We start from the raw sequence: 22,738 nt of genomic DNA on the forward strand, positions 1-22,738 counted from the left end.
CAAATCTGGTTTACAGATATGGGCTCAGGTAAGGTGGCGTGCCTGCCTCCGCCTCGTTAGCTTTGTGACGTGCCATCGTTTCCCGCGGGGTCATTGATTACATGGGAACAGGGAAGGTCCTCATCGCATGCCGATTAGTATCGCCCAGAAAAATGCTTTCCTGCTCTCTGGTGTACGAACCGTCTCATTCATTGTTCTCCTCTGTCAAATCCCAGCATATGTTCTGCTGTTGTTGGTTTGAAAATATGACATTTATTTCTTGCAAGGGAAAATAGTGATTAAAAATAATGAATGTTGCCCCTGTTTAAACATTTAAGTTTCTTAAAACTTACATTCTTCTTGTTTAGACCAAAGAAAACATAGAAGTATTTGTTGAACCTGATTCCTTTGTAGGAAATGATCAGCATTTACACAGAAAGATAAATGCACGGTCCTTTGTGGGAAAGGCCAGCTCCTGCTTGGTCTTCTGATTAGAACGGTAAAAAAATTCCCAATTCATTAACTTTATGGTCATTAGGAAGAAACTAATTGAGTACCTTGGACATGATAGGAACCATGCCAGTATTTTCCATGCTATCTGTTCTTTTATCCCCACGAAATTCCTATGAGGTGTTATTACCCTCATTTTGCAGATGAAGATACAGAGGCTCAGGGAGATTGAGCCAAAGAAAGGAACCAAGGGGGGAACCGAGATTCAAAGCCACATCTGTCTGACATCAAAGACCACGTCCTTTCATGCTCCTGTGCTGCAGACATTAGATGAAGTGTGATCTTTAGCAATGGCCCTGCAAATAGCCTCTCACATACCCATTGAACTCCAGGGAATATCAGTGAAATATTCTGGCAAACGGCTCTTTTCTTTGGCTTGGCGAGCGAGGCTGAAATACCATGCGTGTCTGGGGACCTGAAGGGATTACAATTGCAGAGGAAACCTGGCTATTTCTCTACTTTTGTGTGTTAGGTGGGTAATGCTAGCTGCTGCACTAGATAAACCCTCAAATCTCAGTGACTTAACACAGTGCAAGTTTACTTTTCATTCATTTAAAACCCACTCTGGGTGTTCCTGATAGGGCTTCTGTCCTTCAAGTGGAGACTCAGGGACTCCGTCTACTCCTTGACTTCACTACCTTTAAATCTTGGCTTCCAAGGCGCCAGTGTTTGTCTGCATCAAGCCAGCAGGAGGGGAGACACGGTGAGGGATTGCACATGGGAGGTGAGACCTAGAGGAAGTACGTGTCACTTCCACTCATACGTACCTTGGGATAGAACTCTGTCACGTGGCCACAGGAAACTGCAGGGGAGGAGGAAAAGTAGTTGAGCTCTGTGCCCAGGAAGTAAAGGAAACAGGCTTAGTGAACAGCCAGCCAGCCTCTGCCTTCTATTGCAAGGGAGCTGAAGAAGTACTTGGTCAGGAAGAAGAGCGGAAGTATAGGCAGCTGGATTCATACGCCCCGCTGGACAGGCATCCTATAAGGCAGCATCAGCAAGAAGACGTATGTGTGTGACATTAATCCTGACTGGTGTTAATCTGGTTGTGGTTATTCACTTTGTCCCCAAACAGACTGAGGGATGTAGACTGGGAAAATACCATGTAATTGCTATTAACAACTGAAGAGGAAGATGATGGATCGCACCACCCCTAGCTCTCACTCCTGGCCCACCTTACCTGTGTCTCTGTTGGTAGTAGATACATCTTTATTGATCATATTTTGAAATACAGTCTGGAAATAATATGGGTTTTGATACTTCATTTTTGGAGGGTTTATTTCCATTCTGAATGGTCAATATTGCTTTATTCTTTGGGGGCGCACTGCGAAACGGGAGGAAGCTTGTCCTCCAGGTCTCAGCCCAGAAGTCTTTGTTCTTCCATGAAAGGATCCCTCCTTTTGACTTGAGTCTGGTGCCCCTCCTCTCAACACACAACTATCCCTACTGCAGCACTTACATGACACTATGTTTTAATTCCCTCTTTGCCAGATTGTTTCTTCCCCAAACTATGACTGTGTGGAGGTCAAGATTCATGTCCTGTTTAGCTCTTAATCTCATAGCTTGAACAAGGCATGATAATAAGTGCTTGAGGAATATTTATCAAAAATACTTGAGTTTTTGTTTTGTACCAGTGGTTCTAAGCTGGGTCTAATTTTGCCCCCAGAGGACACATGGTGATTTCTGGAGACACTTTTTTTTTTCCAACAAAGTTATTTTAATAGACATTAAAAAAGAAACGTAAATTAGAGGCATACATAGAGAAAGCAAGTATGCTAATCATAAAGACTAATATAATTCCATGTGATGGAATATCCTATTTGGATCTGAGCTTCCTGGAAGACATGGCAAAAAGAAAAATTGGATGACTTATATAATTCTCAGTGGGTATTGATAATGATGTTGTTGTTTTGGATATAATATTTTAAAAGACATTTGTCTGGAGACATTTTTTATTGTCACAACTAGGGAATGCTACCTAGCAAGTAGAGGTCAGGAATATCTCCAAACATCCCAAAATGCACAGGACGGCCCCCTAACGATTATCCAGCCTAAAGTGTTACTAGTGCTGAAGTTGAGAAATTCTGCATTTTGCCTATTAATAAGTGTCAGCATATTAGACACTTCACATGTGCCACTTCATTTAATCTCACAAGAATTATGAGATTAGAATTACCCATCTCCCTAATGTGGTAAGATATAAAATTCAAGGCATCACCTGTTAAGTATTGTTGCTAAATGTGTTTACTACCAATCAAATTTAGCTAGATCTTACTTCTGGTTTCCAGAAAGTGAATAGGATAGAGGAAAAAGTTAAATGAAACCAAGAGAAAACATTCTATAGATGGGATGTTCTATGAGATAACTGCACTGGTCTCTGAAAGTCAATGTCAAAAGAAAAAGATGAGAGTTGACTGTTCTAACTTCAGAAAAACTTAGGATAGAAACAGCACAAAAATTGTGGCAGAGTCAATGGAATTAAATTGTTCTAAGATCCTTGAATTATCTAGGAAGTGATAATAACACTAAGGTTTATTGCCATCTTAAACCAAGGATGCGTGTTGTGATGTGTAAGATAGCCTCTAAAAAGAAGAGTGAAAAAATTGTAATAACCAAACAGAGGGAGAAGGGACATGGTATGATACAAAAATATGTAGTTTATTCAAATGAGGGATGAAAGGAATGAAAAAAGAACATAGAACAAATGAGACAAATAGAAAACAAATAGATAATACATTTAATCACAAATACATCATAATTGCTTTATATGTAAATGAACTAATCCTCCAACTAAAAGACATAGATTGCCAGAATGTATTAAAAAAGCGTGATAATTATGTTTCTCACTGAAGACATTGAACATAAAGGTAGAGAAAAGTTAAAAATAAAAGGATAGAAAATGATACCATGAAAACACTAACCAAAAGGTTGGTGTAGCTCTATAAATGCTGGATAAAATACTTTAAAAAAAGAAACATTATTAGGTAGAAAAAAGACATCATATTGATAAAGTAATAAATGTACCAGGAAGATACAGCCTGTGTTTGTGTGTGTCTAAAAATGTAGCCTGAAAATATATAAAGCAAATATTGACAGAATTAAAAGGACAGACAAGCTCATAATCATAGTTAAGATACCTTTCTCAGTAATTGATGAACCAAACAGATACAATTACTAGTAACATATGGAATATTTTAATAACAATATTTGAAAATCTAACCTAATTGATATTTAGAGAACTCTGCAAACAAATGTAGAATAAATGTTCAAGTGTATATGAAACTTATATCCATCTTAAGAAGTTAGAGCAAGAACAACAAAACAGAAGAAAGGAAATGAGAATAGAAGTATAGGAAATAGAAATGAATATATAAGGAAAAAACTCTAAAATGCCAAACTTTCATTCTTGAAACAATAAAATTGTAAACACTGGCAAGACAGATCAGAAAACAAAGAACCAATTACCAATATAAGGGATAAAATGGGAGACATGATTATGGATATTGCAAATATTAAAATGATAATAAGAGCGCAGATTTGAACAACTTTATCCTGATGATTTTAAAGATTAAATGAAATTGAAAATGTATCAAGAAGGGATAGAAAATTTGTCATATATATTAGAAAAATTAGGTCTTGAAATATTTCATCAACAAAAACCACAGGCTCAGATGGCTTTACCAGTGAATACTATCAACATTCTAAGGAATGAATAATATAAATTTAACTTATACTCATTCTGTAAAAAGAATGAACATTTTTATTGGGCCAGCATAACCTTGATAGCCAAATTCAATAAGGACATTTTAAGAAAAATATAAACTGAGGTATTTCATTAACATTTATACAAACTTCCTAACAAAATACGAGCAGAATGAATTTAGCTATACATGAAAAGGATAATATATTACAGCCAAATTTGTCTTGTAAACTTGGTTTACAAGGAAGGAAAGGTTGGTTTAGTATTAGAAATTCCCCTTCCCAAATAAATACATGCTAAACAACTAGGATAGCTAAACCAAAGACACACAGACAACATCTATAATAAATGAGTTGGCAGAGTATTCCGGGAACACACCAGTAGATGGTTACAAGACTTTTGGGGTATCTGATCTGTATGGGAGAAAGCAGCTGAACTTCTTGTGGTCCCGAGAACAAGAAATCCCTTAAATTACCAATCTGTGTTCATTGGAAAATGCAGTGGTCCATCTGAGAAAACCTGCCAAAAATAGGAGGGAGTTCTATTAGATCCAACTTATAGTAAGTACAAAGGAACAGTGATGTGATAATGACTGATAATATTTGGAGCATTCTGGACTCTGGAAGACTCTTCAAACAAAAACAAAGCTCTTTTCCTAGGAAAGGCTAGCATTGATACGAAAGTTTTGGGAGTAGTTGATTTGAATAGGGACACTAATGGAAATGGAAAGAGAACTTCTTGATTAAAATGTTAGAATTCATCAGCTCATATCTGAGAAAATAAAAAGCCATGCTTTTTACTATTTTGCAAAAATAAACAAGAGTGAGCTCTAGCGTCTTGAAGCTAAAAAAGCTGTAATTTCCTACTGCTCCCTCCTATAACCAAAGGGAAATTTATCTCACTTAAAAATAAGCAACCAAAAGGATTCTGATTAGAGCTCATACAAAGGTTTTTTTATAAAAAGAATAAAAAAGAAGCATAATAACCTCCCTAGAAACAATGCAAACATACAAAAAGAGATATCTATAAAACAGATGAAAACTATAATAGAATAGTTCAAAACTAGTTTATAAGAATCTAAGAGCTTATAAATTATAAAAGAGCAACATAAATCTGAATTTTAAAAACTCAAATTAGATGTAAAGTAGGATTTGAAAGGAGGGATGAAGAACTCAAAAAATTAAAAATAAAAAGTCATTTCAAAATAAATACTGCCAATACAATACTAAAGGTGAGCAAACTTGTAGGACTTACACTCTCCAGTTTCAAGACTTACTATAAAGCCACAGTTATCAAGATAGCATGTTACAATAGACACATAAATTAATGGAACAGATAGAGAGCCCCGAAATAGACCCATGCAAAAACAGTCAACTGATCTTTTGACAAAAATGCAAAGATAATTCAATGGAGAAAGAATAGACTTTTCAACAAATGGTGCTGGGACAATTGTATGTCCATATGCAGAAAAATGAACCTGGACACAAACCTTACATGCTACACAAAATTTAAGTCAAAATAGATCATAGACCTAAATGCAAAATATAAAACTATAAAACTTCTAGAAGAAAGCAGAAGGGAAAATTTACATGAGCTTGGGTTTGGAGTTGAGTATTTTGACGTAACACCAAAAGCATGATCCATGAAAGAAAAAAATTGATAAATTACACTTCATTAAAATGAAACACTTCTACTTTACAAAAGACACTGTTAAGAGAATAAAAGCCACAGACGGAGAAAATATTTGCAAAACATATACCTGATAATGGATTTGTATACAAAATATACAAAAAACTTTTTGACTCTGGAGGCTGAGGCCAGGAGTTCAAGGCTGCAGTGAACTATGATTGTGCCACTACACTCCAGTCTGGGTGACAGAGCGAGACCTCATCTCTTGGGGGGAAAAAGAAACATAACAGACACCCCACTTTCCTAAAAAAGAAAGAAATGGGCAAAAGATTCAAATAGGCACTTCACCAAAGATGTCCAGATGGTATATAAGCATATGAAAATATACTTAACATCATTTTTCATTAGGGTAATGCAAATCAGACAACAATGAGATATCACTGCACACCTGTTAGAATGGCCAAAATACAAAAAATTGACAATGCTTATTGCTGTTGAGGTGGAGTAACAGGAAATCTCGCTCATTGCTGGTGGTAATACAAAATGGTGTAGCTACTTTGGAACACAGTTCAGCAGTTTCTTACAAAGCTAAACATAGACTTATCATACAGTCCAGATCGGTGGTTGGTAAGGGTTCAGGGAAGGAGGAGGAGTGGAAAGTTGAAGCACAGTTGTGCGTAGGGGTTAGATGGTAAAGCTGTGCTGCATGATACTGAAGTGGTAGATACATGACACTATGCATGTATCAAAACCCATAGGGTTTTACAGCACAAAGAGTGAACCTTAATGTATGCAAACTTAAAGTCACTTAGGAAATCCAGGCATCCCAGATGGAATACAGATTGTGATGAGGTATGCATCTACCTCATTGAAGGCGCTGGGGGAAAAGGTGCTGATGCAAGTAGCTGTGGCAGTGAGTGGATTCTGTAAGACTAAAGGCAAAAGGAACTGCACAAAAGAACTGTACTCTAGCTGATAAATTTCTTTCCCATGGGGGTATGAGTTAGCAATTCTTAAAAAGTCCTTAAGCATTTAATCAGAAACCTATAATGGAAAGAAAACCAGATTTCCAGCATACTTTTTGATGCCAAGACTTTATGCCAGAGTACGAATGAATAACTTACTAAAGAAAATGAAATGTGAGCCACAGATTTTATATTTAGCCATACTGACATTCAAGAGTAACGACTGCCGTCTTGACTGTTATGAACGTTCAAGACCTCGGGCATTATGGTTCCCAGGGAGCCCTTCCTAAGCAGTCTGCCACAGAATAGACTCCTTACAACCAAAACACTGGAGAGATGTTGGCATAAGGACAGATACCGTCTACATTTCCAAGCACCCTGGAAGTTGGGTGGAGACGTGTGACTGGGTTTTGGAATTACATGGAATGAGAGTGGAACTGATGTGTTCCTTTCCTTCCCTACACTGGCTGAACTGACTGCACTCTAAGAACTTAAATGATGTACAAGCACAGAATGGAAGGATTGGTCCCTACTGGTACACATTTGGTTGTGACATGAACAGGAAATACACTTCTATTGTTTTAAAAATAACTGTAATTCATCCCATTAACATAATAAATGAGAAAAGTCATTTCATCTCCATAGATGCAGGAAAAATGTACTTAATAAAATGTAACACTAATTCATGATTTAAAAGCATTTGATGTATTAAGAATAAAATGGAACTTCTTTACTAAAAAAACCTACAATAAACATCATAGTTGATGGTGAAATATTGAAAATGTCCCCTCTGAGAGACCTAGACACCTGCCACCATGACTGCTCTTCAAAATTGTATTGGAAATTCTGGTCCTGGCAATGATTTGAAAAAAAGAGAAGAAGAAGAAGGGAGGAAGGAAGAGAGGAACCAAGGCATCACAGAACCAATGATCCAAGGAAAAAGAATAAAGATTGGGATAGAATAAATATAAATGTTATTTGCAGACAACATGATTATGTGAAAAATACAAAGTAATCTATAAATACGCTATCAGAATTCTTAAGTGAGTTCCTAAGATCACTGGACACAAGGTCAATAGGCCAAGAAATCAACACAATTTCAATATTCCAGCAACAATTAGGAAATTAAAAAATATTTACAATAGCACCAAAAATATCAATGCCTAGGAGTAAGTCTAATGAACGATGAGTAGACTGTAACACAGAAAATGACAGCCATTACTGGGAGAAATTAAAGATGACTCAAGTATATGGAGTGCTACATTGTGTTCATGGATTAGAAAACTCAATATTGCAAATGTGGCAATTCTTTTCAAATTGATAGATGGATTTGGTACAATCCTAATAGAAATGCCAGCAGGTTATGGTGAAAATTGTTAAGATGTTTCTAAAATTTATATGATAATGCAAATGACCAAGAAAAACAAAGACAGTCCTGAAGACCCAGATAGGGAGGGACATTTGATTTGTAACAAAGGTGGCTCTGTGAGGTTGCTTGGAATGGATGGTGTGTCTAATAAATTGTGCCAGAGTAATCGGATATCCACATGGAAAACTTATCTTGACCCCAACCTCATACCATTCACAAAATCAATGACAAATGGATTGTAGATTCAAATATGCAGATAAAATAAGAACATTTTTAGAAAATAACATAGATATCTTCATGGCCTTGGGGTAGTTGATATCTTGAAAGCAGGACACATAAGGCACTATATTTAAAGAAAAATAGATAACTTGCACTACAATAAAATAAATAACTTTTGTTCATCAAAATACACTGAGTAAAAAAACATGTCCCAGAGTGGGTGAAGATATTGGCAGTACACATAACCAACAAAAAACTTATTACTTGAGAATTTATAAGAACTCCTACAAGTAAATTAAAGAAAAATGGGAAACAGTTTGGACGCTGCACAAAAGAGGATATCCAAATGGCCAATGATCATGTGAAAAGTGGCTGAGTGTGTCATTAGTCTTTAGGGAAATGTAGAATAAAACCACGGTGAGATACACCACACACCCATGAGAATGGCTAAGATTTATCAAGTGTTGGTGAGGATGTGAAACAACTGCATTTGTCATATACTGCTGTGGGAATAATTGATAGAATTAATCTGGAATACTGGCAGTATCAGGTAGAACTGAACATACCCGAGCCTTAGGATGCAGCAATACCACTCCACTCCTGTGTACATACCCACAAAAAGACATACATGAATGTTCATATCAGCACCATTTTAATAGCCCCAAACTGGAAAAAAGCCAAATGCTGATTGACATTAGAATAAATAAATAGATTATGGTATATTCTTTTAATGGAATTGACTAATGGAAAACGAAAACAACGCAAAAGTAACTGCTGCTACACATAACTTCATGATAAATCTCAGAAACATGAGTGACAAAAGCCAGACATAAAAGAACATATATCACCTGATTCCATTTATATAAACTTCAAAAACAGGCAGCAAAACTCATGTATGGTGTTAGAAGTCAGGGTAGCGATTAGCAAGGCAGGGTTGCAAATGGAAGGGCACTGTGGGATTTCTGGGGTGTTCACAGCTCTTTCTTGATCTGGGCAGAGATTTCGTGCATCTGTTCACTGGGTGAAAATGCTTCAAGCCATGCAATTTTGATTTGTGCATTTTTGTGTACATTTGTTTTACTTCAAAAAATAATTTATTTTAAAGAGACTTAAGAGACATATAACAACCAAATTGAATGCATGGCTCTTAATTGAAGCCTGGTTTGAGGAAAGGCATGTATAAAATAAAATTTTGGGACAAATGGAGAAATGCAAATGTAGACTGGATGTCAAATGATGTTAGGCAATAATAGTTAACTTTACATGTTAGATGTAGGAGAACCTTCTTAATTTTTTGAGATGCATGCTCCAGTATTTCGGAATCAAGTGTTCTTAATGTCTGTAACTTACAGTAAGTCCCCACTTAACGTTGTGGAAACCACAACTTTAAGTGAAATGACCTACAATGAAAGCAGTTTTAACCATAGGTTAATGGATATAAACAAAAGTTAAGTTCCTATGACATATTTCTGATCACAAAAACATCACCAAACTTCTAAGACCAAAACACTTCAAATAAAATTACACATTGAAATAAATGTGAGCTATGCGTACAGTTAAGAAAGGTTAATAAAAACAAGTAAGATGATTATTTACCCAGTTATTCCAGTTCAAGGTTGTGGGTGGTTGGAAGTTCAGGGCAAGAGGCAAGAACCAGCACTGGCCGGGACACTGTCCCACGGCAGCACACACTCACGCTCACACCGGGACCATGTAGACACACCAGTTCAGCTCTTGTGCACGTGTTTAGTATGTGGGAGGAAACTGGAGCATCCAGAGAAAACCCACGCAGACGTGGAGAGAATGTGCAGACTCCACACAGGCAGTGGCCCTGCTAGGGAGCGATTTTCTTTTTCTCGTCAGTGTTGTAACAAAATGATGTTGAATGAAACAACATTACTGAGGACCTGCCGGTCCTTTAAAATGGTTCAGTAAAGAAAAGATAAAACAAATGGAGCAAAATGAAAATAATCGATGAGTATGGGGATACTCAAATTATATTTGCTTTTTTTACTGTATGTTTGAACTTTTTTTTTTGGTAAAATTTTTTTAAAAGATGTATTTTCTAAAATGATCATGTCCTTTTCACAGAGGAAAAAAAAAATCTAAAGCTCAGAAAGTTAAAGTAACTTGCCATGGTAAGATTTGAATCCAGGACTATTCTGAATGCAGGTACCAGGAAAAGAAAACATAGCATAACCTTCAGGAGCTGGAAAGAGATCGAGTTACTGTAGTATCCAGTTTTCTCATTTTACAGAAAAGGAAACAAGCTAGAGAGGATTTGGACTTCCGTGAAATGTGAATGCACGTGCAAGTGTTTGAAAGTCTGAGTTGCCATGGTGTTAGCTCTGTCTTTCCAGAGAGCGGAAAAACCACGGTTGTGTCCTTAGCTCTAACTCGGAGTTCACATCTACTCATTCATTATATGTGAAACAAATAATTAGATTACATACTTAACTGCGTATGTGTAGCAAATATATTCTTTTAAATTACTGCGAGTCATTTTATTCCCAGCGGATAGAACCCTGCTTGTCCCGCCAACACTAATGTGTGTTATGTTCCTTAAACTGATCATTCAGAGCCCAGACACCCAAACAGCCCGTGAATGCGGCTTTTTCTCCATTCAGCCTCATTTGTATCAACATCAAAGCCTGACCATTGTTATTAACTCAGAGTTAGGGACAGGCTTTTCTTTGTGAAGTTTATCGCCTGCGGTGTCTACTACACTTAAATTACTCCAAGTCCATGAAAAACACCCCAGTTTCTGTGTGGGTGTAAGCTACCAACACCAGAAACACCACTGTTGATACAGGCTATTTTATTGGCTTATTTTATTTTTCCTTTTTTTTTTTAAGAAAAAATAATAACTTACATCTTGGCATATAGTCTTCCTTGGTCCCTTAAGAATTGCAAGTCAGAATGAAGGGAAGCCGTAAAACTGAGAAGCACTAGGGGAGACATCAAAGCTGGAGAAGACGTTCAAGGCCAAAGGCAGGACAGCAGGCCTCCAGCCGGAGCCCACCCTGCTGGGTCTCCTCCCACCAAGCTCCTTCTTCCCTGGGTGCGTTGAGAGGACAGAGGCAGGTAGGGAGGAGATTTTTGGAAAACTTAAGCCTGAAACTTTCAAAGTGTCATCTAGGAGCTATCGCCCTTGAGCACCAAACCTGGGAATATAGGCTTAGTGGTGGCAGGAATTTAAGCAGATGAGCAGGAAGGAAATACAGCAAGATTGCAAAGAGCATGGGCTCTGGAGTCCTGGCCCACACTAACTACTAACTAGCTGTTTGACCTTAGGAAAATTAACGAACCTCTCTGAGTCTCTGTTGCCTCATCTATAAAACATGTACTTATCTACCTCATAGAGTTGTTGGGAGAACTAGGTGACATACACACAAAGCATTTAGAATGGTGTCTGGCCTGTAGTAAGTGCTCCTGAGCATTTGACTGTAGGCCCTGAAGCAGGACTAACAAAAATGACTACATATTCCTGGGAAATCTCTAAGACAGGCATTTTCAAACTTTTTCCCACCAATTTCTTCTCCCACCCCCCTCCATAGCAATCCACCTACCTCCAGAGAGGGGTTGCAAGAATCTTTTTTGTTCTATGCATTAAAAAAGTCAATTTCATGTCATTTATTGAGCATCTGCTGTGTACTGGGTATTATGTTAGTACTAGAGTTTTTGAGAGGAATGCAGTGGAACCCATGCCCTCAAGGTTCTTGCAGTCTAACAGGAAGGCAAGCCTGGAAACACATAACTTTTAACATGGCAGATGCTAAACTCTTGAGAGTACAGAAGTGATCGCCTCTACCAGTGAGATCCGGGAAGGCTTCACCAAGGAGGCGTCACTTGAACTGAATCTTTAAGATCAAGTAGGAGTTCACATCATGACAGCTAGTTTAGCAAAGAATGATGAATTTGGGGTTGTTCAAGATAGGGGGCAAGAATAGCAGGGATGCGCTCTGGAAGTTTCCACAGGCCCTTAGATCTGCTAATTTAGAGTGAGTGGTTGGTGGGCACTAGCCTAAATAGTTAGAGATTAAGAGCATGAACTTTAGAGTTAAGATAGACCTCGATTTGAACCTGGATAAATCTTCACATTTCATTTTACCAGCTGTGAGACCATGGGCAAGTTTCTTAATAGCACTGAGTACCATTTGTTAGATGGAGTTAATCATTGTTGAGTGGAGTTGCATTTTGAGAGAATTGTTTTTAAAGTTAGCATGGAAGATAAACATGGAAAATATTCAAAATGATTGACAGGTGTATCTCCCATAAATAAGACATGTATGGGCCATTTGATACCGAACAGTACCAGTGGGCCCTGGGATCACACTAAAACCGTGAGCCGCATGTGGGGACTGAGATTGAAGGAGGAGCAGGTTCACATCCCCCATCTCAGGGCCATTTGTGGGCACAGGTTCATTGAGAAGAATGGCTGTAGGACATTTGGCACCTGGAATTTCTCATTTGCTCTTACTTCTCCTCCTTCTTTTTTTTAATTTTTGCTGAGTGCCTATACTTAGGTTCACTTACATGTTAAAAGCACATAGATCGTGACTCCATTAACCCAGTTCATGAGGCTCTTATGAAATTATCCACGCGAAGTGCTTCACACAGTGATGGGCACAGTCATCACAGCCCCCTCCTCCTCCCCCTCATCATCCTCATAGGCTAAGATGATGAATAAGGGGAGAGAGGAATGTATTTGACTAAGCGGACCAAATGACTGCATTTTTACTCACCGGCTTTATTCCATGTCTTGGGCCAAGCATCTTGTGCCAAATACATACCAAATTGTTATTCTTTCCTTGTCCTTCCATCAAAAGTTGTTGAAGCATGCTGCTTCTCATCTGAAAATTGAGCTTAATGGCATTTTCTGTCTGATAGAAGTGAGGGTGTTGTCAGAAAGTATGTATCTGTTGAAGTACTCTAAAAAGGCAAACTGACAAAACAATGCAAATTATCATTATCTTTTCTGTAGTACTGTCCTTGGTAGGTAAGACCATGTAACCTGTTGAAGTTGGGCCCAGCTCTTTCCCAACTCCATGCCTTGCAGATCAAAAGAACCATTTTTTTACTCTTATTTGTTTTATTCTTTTTTTTATAATACCCTATTTTTTTTTGCTAGAATTTGAAAAAAAATAGCTGAAGGATCAATTTTTGCATTTCAAAGCATTAACAAGGAGAATTGTTCTAAGCCTCGGTATATGTCAGCCAAGTTTTGCATCTCAGAATACTTATGTATCTCTCTCTTTCTCTCTCTCTTCCTCTGTGTATCTGTGTGTGTGTGTGCACGTGGCTTCTCAGAGATGTGGAGATTTGGAATAAAAATGGTAATTGGCCTTTAACGAGAGAGCTGAGAGAACCGCTTCTGTATATTATATGGCTGTGAGCTGGATTTTAAATGTTTGATTAAGTTATTAGAGTGTTTTGCTTTGGCATAATGTACTATAAATTCACGATTGCTGGCCAAAACAGTCAGTGGAGAAGAATAAATTGTTTTGAGAGGTGCTTTAAAACTAGGATTTTATTCTCTTGGAAAGACAGGGCTTTACATAAATCACATACTACAAATGAGAATTTCCATAATTAAGGTTCTAACTAGGAAGGATCCCTAGGAGCTTTCAGAGAGGAAAATGAAGACACAGACATTCCAGGATGCCTTAATTTGCTTTTCAGATATTTTTTAAAATTTATGTTTTGAGTGTTCTACTTTAATTTTAGGGGCCCAGAGACCTGACAGCACAAAACAAGCACACATGAAGTATATGTTGCTAAATACTTTGCCTCTGAGCTGTGAGTGCTCTGGGGAGACTGATATGTTAAACAAATGAACAGCAACGAGTCCGGGATGGCTCTTGCCTTGCAGCATACAAGCGCTAGAGGCCCCTGACCACTGCACCTACACCAGTGCTGCGACAGTTACTCTTGGCGGTCCTCACGCCTTGTCACCCGGTAGTTTCACTCCCTGGCAGCTTCTGTGTTTTCAGCGCATGTCCTTCTACTTCTGTGACTTCAGGAAATCTCTCTTCAATGGCAACTCTCCTTTCTGGCTCTTGGCCTCAGACTTTCTCCCCGAGACTCTTCCAGCAGTTTCCTCAAAGTCCCAAAGCCTCTTCCCAGCACTGCTCGGCTCTTCTCCCAGGAGCTCCTAAATAAATAAAGTGTAATCAAATTTATGTGGTTGCTTTATTTATTTGATATATGTACACACGAGAGAACTTTATACTGTACAGTGTACAAATGTAGCATTTATAATGGATTAAGTAGGGCAGTTGTGGTCATTTCTAGAAAAAGCATGCCATCGCGTCCTCCACTGGGAACCTGGGCACTTACTCAGGTGTGTTTCTAGGGGATAAAATAAGATAAAGTCGGGACAGAAGCTCTTTGTTAGAAGATTGCAGGGTGTTACCCATCAGTATTGCTAAAATGCTGATTTTTGTGGGAGATTAGCTTGGTGATTAAGGAGCACAGGCTGAGACCTCAGGCTACCTCGGTCTGAATCTCAGCTCCTCCACTGGCCAGCTGTGCTGACTTAGGCAAGTGCCTTAATCTCCTCATCTGCAAAAGGGGGGTAATAGAATTACCTACCCCAGAGTTGTTGAGAGGATTAAGTGACATAATGCATGTAAAGTGTCTAGCAAAGTGCCTGGCACAAAATAAGTGCCTATAATATGCATTCACTGTTAATTACATCATCATCCTGATTATCAGATTTAAGTGACATAATTTAGTATATAAAAATCTCTTCCTAGATTATAAGCAAGTATAAATTTTAAGATGGACGGTTCAGCTAGTCCCTAACTCATGAATGCTCAAATATGTGCATCTCATTCCCGTACGTCTCAGTGCCTTCCAGAGATGGCCACCCCAGTCCCTGGGCACAGCAGCACTTGTCTTCTCCCTGGCCACCCTGCCTCCCACTTGGCTGTGATCTTGTAGACCTGCTGCTGACTGGGACCCACCCTTTTCCATGCTAGTACCCCTCCCTCCTGCAGGGAAAGGGCTTTAGTGACAGGACTGAAGGATGCAGAGCCAAAGGGTATGGGGAGTTCAGATAAAGTCACTGACAGTTCAGCCTTGGTATACGTTTCATGGAGGCATCCCCCTTCGCTCAGAATGTTAAAATGCACCCCCTCCAGCACCCCATGTCGTATGATGTCCGAGAAACTCTAGGCCAGGATTTTGGCAAGCAATGAAGGTGAGTTTTACCAGAGACCCACTGTTACCATCTCTGTAGATGGTGACAAAGTGAGCAAAGGGAGTGCGGGTAGCATAGAGTGGTGTCTTTGATTTTGGCCCTAACCTCATCCTTAGGATGAATGAACGACACTAACATTTATTAAACACCTACTCTGTGTTACACATTGTGTTGGTGCCTTGAGTATACTGTCGGATTTCATTCTCTTGAATTATCCTGCAAGGCAGAGATTATTGTCAGCATTTTACACATGAGAAAACGGAATCTCAGGGAAGGGGCATAACTTGCTTTTAGTCCCACAGAGCAGAGACTGGCACCTGGGACCAAAGCGCAGGCTCCTTTTATGGCTCCAGGTCTCCAGGGACTCTGGTTTTGTGACTGGACTGAGTGTGTGTGTGTGTGTGTGTGTGTGTGTGTGTGTGTGTGTTTGTTTGTGGGTGGGTAGGTAGGTGGCTGGATAGTGGTTATGAGGCCACAGGTAGACTTCCACTCTTACCGGTCTGCTTCCACACTGGCCCCACGGACAATGTACTCCCAGCTAGGGCAGCCAGAGCGAGCTTCCAGAACATCCACAGTGCTTAAAATCCTTCCTCAGCTTCACTTGGCCCTTAAAACCAATCTTCAGTTCTTGCCTCGGTGCTCAGGGCTCAGCAGGACCTGGGCCCTCCTCCCTCTCCAGCATCACCTCTGCTTTCCCCTCTACCCAGAAATCTCCCTCCCTGCCTCCCCTGTAACCAGCTTTCATCCTCCAACTCTCAGAACGGTCACTTCCTCAGGGAGGCCGTCCCCGACCCTCAGGCTTGGCCATAGTCCACTCTCACACGTCCGTACAGAACTGTGACCCTTTCCTCATCTCAGTCTGTGTTTATGCCTCAGTGACATTGGGTTGGCATTTGTCCCTCTCATTAGGCCACAGACCCCTGAGGTGGAAGCCACGTGTTTGTGATAGGCACAGTATCACTGGCCCCTAGGGTTGTGCCTGGCCAGATCTGCACTTGTTAGTATCTGTTGTGTGAGTGAGCAGCGTCCGGCGTGGGAATCCCAGTTAGAGTGTCGACAGAGGGTGGCCAGACCCAGGGGCCCTGCGTGAGCCCAGGCCATTGTCCTGACATCCCCCGTTAGATAGGCTTGGCTGGGTGGTTCCTTGGCCACCCTGCTTCCCACCCACCCCCAGTGGGAACGCTAAGAACCTCCTGAGAAGCTGGTTACCTTGCAAGGCCACACGCCTGTCCCAGTGAGTAATCCCCTTGTGAAACCCGCTTTAGAACCGCCTTGCCCTCTCCCAGACTGTGATGTAAAACTTGTCACATAGCAGGTGCTCAACGCCCAGCAGTATTACTACTTTGAGATCCTTATTAATAGCAAGCGTTTTTTTATTGAGGTATGATTTTAAGTGTTACATTGCTTTTTAAAGTGTACATTTAATTTTAAAAATAGGCAAACCGTTTGGAGCCAGGTGGAGTGAATAAATTAATGGCCTGTTGGTAAGCTGGGCAGTCTCCTATCATAGCAGTTTTCTGTATCCCATCTAACTGCTGTAGTGCTAGCCTATTGTGTGCCTGGCACGCATACATTTCCTTGTTTATTAGTCCTGGAGTATATATCATCCTCCCATTTTGCCGGTAAGGAGAGTGAGGTCCAGTGAGGCTCAAGAAGACCAAAGCCTCGTTGCTGGGAGAAGTGGAGGCAAGATTTGCAAGCATCTCTCTTCACCTCCAAAGCTAATGATCTTGCCATTTCCTAATCCTGTGTCTCTTCTTAAGACGTAAGCAGTAAAGGACAAGGTGTGATTACAACATCAAGAGCCTGCTTGTTCTGTGTACCTTGTAAACAGGCTCTGGAGCCAGAAGCAAAGGTGAGGGACCTGTTTCTCAGTCCTCCTCGTTCTCTGCAGCCTCCTCCTTCCCCTCCATACTATTCCTGCAGATGGTCCGGAAGACACACTCGCAGGCATTTCTACAGAAACGGATCTCTGAGTCAGCCCTTGGAAAAAAAGCAATCTCTTTGCTGGTTTTGTTTTTCTTGGTTGATTTATTTGACAAGGACCCATTTTATACATCATTTTTGGAATTTCAAAATCTTTTTTATCTCCAAAGGGTCTCCCCTTAAAAGCCCAAGCAGAAATAAAAAGAAAGGTTATATGTCTGTGACTTCTGCTGTGATGCTTTCTAAACCCTGAGCTCTGCGTTTGCGCTTGATTTTCTTACCCTGAGATTACACGGGTTGCAGAATAGGGGCCTGAACAGAGCTAACTCCCATCAGGTAAGAGTCCTGATTTGCACTAATCCCTAACTACACGTCTCTGTCACTTCTGTTTGACTTGGCAGGACACCTACGCTGCTAAACCCCAGAGAGGAAGAGCACATGAATTATTCACGCTCTAACAGGGGTTCTCTGGTGAGATTAGGTGCTGGAACCAGCCAACAAAAGGAAAGGTCCCCAGCTCCTGGTAGCTGGAGATTGCAGGTTCAGTTACTGTTGGTCTTCCTTCCCTGGAGATCGAAGAAACCCCGCTCCAGAGCTTTCTGCAGGTATTCTAAGCTGGTGTTCCTGGAGTCTCGGCTTTGGCAACAAGTCGCTTACAGAGACATTTCTCATCCTGGCACACGGCACGTCAGATGCAATCAAAACAGGCACCAAGCTTCCCTGGGAACTCGCTCTAGTTTAACATGTGTTTCAGCTGTGGGAAAAGCCCAGGGGGGGGGAAATCCAGGCTGAATTTACAGTTGCCTTTAATAACCCGTGCAGCTAAATTTATTGGGTCACAATGCCCCTTTGAACTGTGGCATGGAATTTTCCATGTAGTGTCTAGTTTCTCCAGTGAGAAGCCGACCTTCCCGTTTGGTTCTGTTCATCTCCTTGTGTGAACTCCCGTGCCTCGGCTGTTCCGGTGAAGAGCCAGCTTCGATCAGGGGGTGGGCTGGAGAGATTTCACCGTGGCTCTTGGTGCTTCCTTCTGGGTGACAGTGGCTGAGTGCTGATATACACCCACACGGTGGCCATGCACGTACCAACTCTGCATGAAAGATCTGGAGCTGGAGACATCCTTCCTCCTAAGGACACTTAAAGCAAAAATTCTGCATCATTTCTTTGCAAGCTCTGTTGTCCTGAGTGCTTTCTTGTTTTGCCGAGAATAAGCTACGGCATAACTTTGGCAGTTTCCTTAGACTGTTCTACTTGAACCAAGAAGTTCAGGGCTAAGATGTTTTTTTCAGTAGCTTCTACATCTCAAGGCCTAGAAATCAGGGAAATAATTTTCTTAGATGCTGGAGTGTCTTTTTTCTTGCATCACAATTCTGACAAATGGTTCTTACCTGTAATTGGCACCTGAGATCAAATCAATGATCACCAAATTGATACTGAGCATTTACTGTGTGCAAAATTCCTTGCTAGTAATAGTGGGAAATAAAAAGGCACAATGGGGTCTATTGACTTCGGAGTGATTATTTTCCTTCCAAGTGCTTCGAGGTGTGGCAGGCATAATATTTTCATGGATCTTTTTTTTCCTTTGGTGCTGTGTGTTAGATAAATAGCTCTTCAAGAGCATGATCTTATGTATGTTTTTGCTTAGGATAAGGGTACAGCAGACATTTAAGTAAAAATCGAAAATGCAAGTTAATTTACAGAAATAATAACATAGGTGATACCTAGGTAGTAAGTGAATGATTAGAAATCTCACATGCCTCCCCCCTAGGAGGACTTAAACATACATCCCCGAGGAAGCGAGTCAGCTTGTTATTCAGGGAGTTGAGCCAAGGGCCTATTTGACAGTACCTGCTCATTAGCGTGCGTGGCTCACCGCACAGCCAAGCCATAATGGACTTTTAATGAAATTGATCTCCCGCGCGTCCTGCGTCCTTCCCATTGTCCACTCCACGGTGACATTAAGATGTGAGCCATTCCCTGCAACCTTGAATGTCTGGGCGAGGAGGAGAAACCAGCTTCCCATTTCACTGTGCACATCCACTCTGGATTAGGGTTGTGAGAGACGTGGCAAGAGGCAGACGCGGCCCCAGGAGCTGATGGCTGGAGGTCAGAGGGGGACAGAGGGAGAGCGTGCCACCCTCGCCTGAGAGGAGCGGGCTGGTGGCCGCCCACCCCTGCAGCAGACACACTGAATGAACCCCACCACGTGCCCCCGGAGGAGCCTTGCACCCGTTCACACGTGCAATGCTGTTGAGTGCACTGAATAGACGAACGTCGCCCTGGCATCTCTCTGGTGACTAATTTGTGAGCTCTCTGATGTTGCTCCGAGTTAAGTGGTCTTTATGTTCCAATTCTGCCAGTGCTCAACAGTGATACATTGTGTCCACGATGCTGCCCGGTTTATTGGCGCTCACATAACGACAGCCTGTTGAATGGGAAGAAGTAGTGCGTAAACAAAACACCCCGGGCAGGAGGGAGGCCCAGATTTTCTGAGCCGTATTTACTCTAAGTGAATCATGAGATTGCCTTTTGTTGGTGTGAGCCAGGATTTTGAACCTGCATGTGTAGATTCACTTTTGCACTTTGAGCTCTGAAAGAGCTTATATTTGATTATACAGAGAAACCAGAAACTAGTCCAAAGATATCTTTGCCTGATAGAGAAGTGAGTTCTGGAGTCTGCATTGACTGGGCTGGGACCCTCTGGGTTAGGGGTCTCAGGAGTGTCCCATTCTAAGGAAAAGCACAAGGGCACATCATAGAGTGAAGCGCTTTGTCCCAAGAAACCAGATCAATTGATTAATACAAAGACTGGGAGCTGGAAATAGGAGCCACGAGAAGGGTCAGGCACCAGACGGGGTGGTGTGGAGGGGGAGGCTGAGGGTAGTGGGTCTGAGATAGAGCCAGGTGTTTGTCCCGAGGGGCACTGCCCCCTGTTGACTGACAGCTGCACCATGCTTTGGGAGTAGGGTTGGTTTGATGGACCGGTTTGGAGTAGGCATGTGACATGACCACATTTCTCTCACCAAGTTCACGTATTTTTTTATTGTTACTATTGACTACTTTTGAAATGGAATGTAGAAGGCAATACATATTCATGGTGCAAAACTATCAAGGATTAAAAGTTAATATAAAAGGTAAGTCTTCCTGCTTTACCTGATTCCTGGTCCCCCTTCCCAAATGTAGCCGTTGTCTTCTTTCTTTTGTGTGCTTCCAGAAATTATTCTATTACGGACTTATGAGAGAGAATGCGTGTGTGCATGTGAGATCTCATATACCAGCTTTCTCTGTAGGTGGAGAAGATTATCATTTATTTGGTGTGGTTGAAGGCAAATAGAAGGTCCCATAGCCAAAAAATACATATCTCCAAGGCCTGCTTTAGAGTCAGGATTTTTTTTTAAAACCATTTGAGAATTATTTTTTAAATTGATTTTTTTAAACCTCCAAATGAAAACTTTTCTTGTATTTGGCTGAGATCCATCTGCCAGTTTGTAATAATAGGGCCCGTGTGGGTGGGGTGATTTTAGTGTCTTCTCTCTGCCTGTGGGCGGCCCACGGGGCAATTGGCTACACAGGGCATGGTGGGATCCAGAGCAGTGTAGGGTCCCAAGGACAGGGCAAGGCCATGGGTGGAGCAGCACCCAAGGGAAGAGCAAGGCTGTGCCTAAGGAAGGGAGCCAGGAGACTGGAGACTGGGGGCTGGGACGGGATCCCCAGCTCGCTTGGACTGGCCACCTGGTCTGGTGTCTGAATGAGCAGACCTAAGTTGAAGGTGCAGACACGGAGCAGTGAATCAAGGCATTGTGTCTGCTTCTGCACCTGTCTTACACACACACACACACACACACACACACACAGAACATTCAGTCTTGGCAACTAGAGACTTCTTGAGGTCTCAAAAGGCTGAGAGCAATGACGGAGAAGCCACTCAGGGAACACTCAGCTATAATCGTGTACCTTTGCTGATAGATGCCTGTCTTTGTACTTACGGTGATGAATTGCTTCTGCCATTTCATCCTTTGAATTTCCACGTGGCTGTGTCTCAGGATAGGCATAGGCATCCCAGAATCTGTCACCACTGGCTTCTGGCTGAGGCTGAGTGGGATGAGACGCCCTCCCTCCAGCAGGGTCAGGAGTATGAGAGTTGGCAGGGGGAGCCCCTTGCTGTGTGCCCCAGTGGAGCCTAGCTCCCTCCTCTGGGCAGCATGAATAGCTCCCACCCGTCTGTGATGGGCAGACAGCAGGAGCGTGCCGGTCAGTTGAGGCACAGAAAGGTGAGAGAAGTCCTAGTTTGGCCACTTACCAGGGGTGTGACGAATTGTATGACAAGTATCATCAGTGCTCCAAGCCTGTTTTTTCATCTGTAAAATGAGATTAATAATGGTCTATACTTCATGGGGTTGTTGGGGCGGATTAAATTAGTTGAAACCTATAAAGTACTTAAAACACTCAGGAAACACTCAAGAAAGGTTAGGTGTTGCTGCTGTGACTCTGGAACCACCTTCTGCCTCTGTTGTGAGCAGATGCCACCATCTGCACTGGAGGGGGGGTCAGTCCCCTCCTGTGGTCTTTCTGTTCCTTCTGACCATAAACCACCACTGGGCAGGGCCTGAGGTTGACGCTTTGTATCTGCCTCTGTCCTCGGGGAATGTGTCCTAAGGCGGGGGCCCTGGAGTGTTTGCCGACCTAATCAGGAGAGTGATTCAGGGCCCATTTCACTGCTTACATTGGCTCTGAGCCTAATCTTGTCTGTCTTAAACTGTAAGTCCAAGAGGATGGGCCAGATCTGGTTCAAGTACTCTGCAGGGTTGGGGCCTCCCAGCGTTTGAACGATAAACCAACGCATCTGGGGAAGATGGCTGGGTTGGTGGCAGCCTCATCGTAATTTTACCAATTTTATCCCTTTTTGAGCATCTTGTTACCTAAAGAGCGGTCAATTGGACCAGCATTCTGCCTCCTGCCTTGAGTACTGAGTTTTTAATAACCGTTCACCAGCTCCAAGCTCTGTGTTAACCACTTCCATATGTGTGATCTTGGGTGAGCCTCCGAACTACCAAGTGAGTTAGCTCTGTTGTTTTCCCCTTTGCCTGGATGAAGAAATGGAGGTTCAGAGATGTTAAATCCCTTGCCTAAGGTCACAGAGCCAGTAAGTGCAGAGCCACGATTTAGGCAGTCCATCTGCAGAGCTCTAAACCCTCAACCCTTCACATTCCACAGTCACCTAGAGATGCGGTTGGCAGCAG

General features: G+C 41.6%; 1 protein-coding gene across 1 annotated transcript in view; it reads left to right on the top strand.

The window, feature by feature from the left end:
- The window catches only part of SLIT3 (slit guidance ligand 3), a 574,724-nt gene that overhangs the window by 52,212 nt on the left and 499,774 nt on the right, over positions 1 to 22,738 (top strand). The gene's annotated exons all lie outside the window — the stretch shown is intronic.

The sequence above is a fragment of the Lemur catta genome, chromosome 5 (genome assembly GCF_020740605.2).
Source record: "Lemur catta isolate mLemCat1 chromosome 5, mLemCat1.pri, whole genome shotgun sequence".
NCBI classification, from domain to species: Eukaryota; Metazoa; Chordata; class Mammalia; order Primates; family Lemuridae; genus Lemur; species Lemur catta.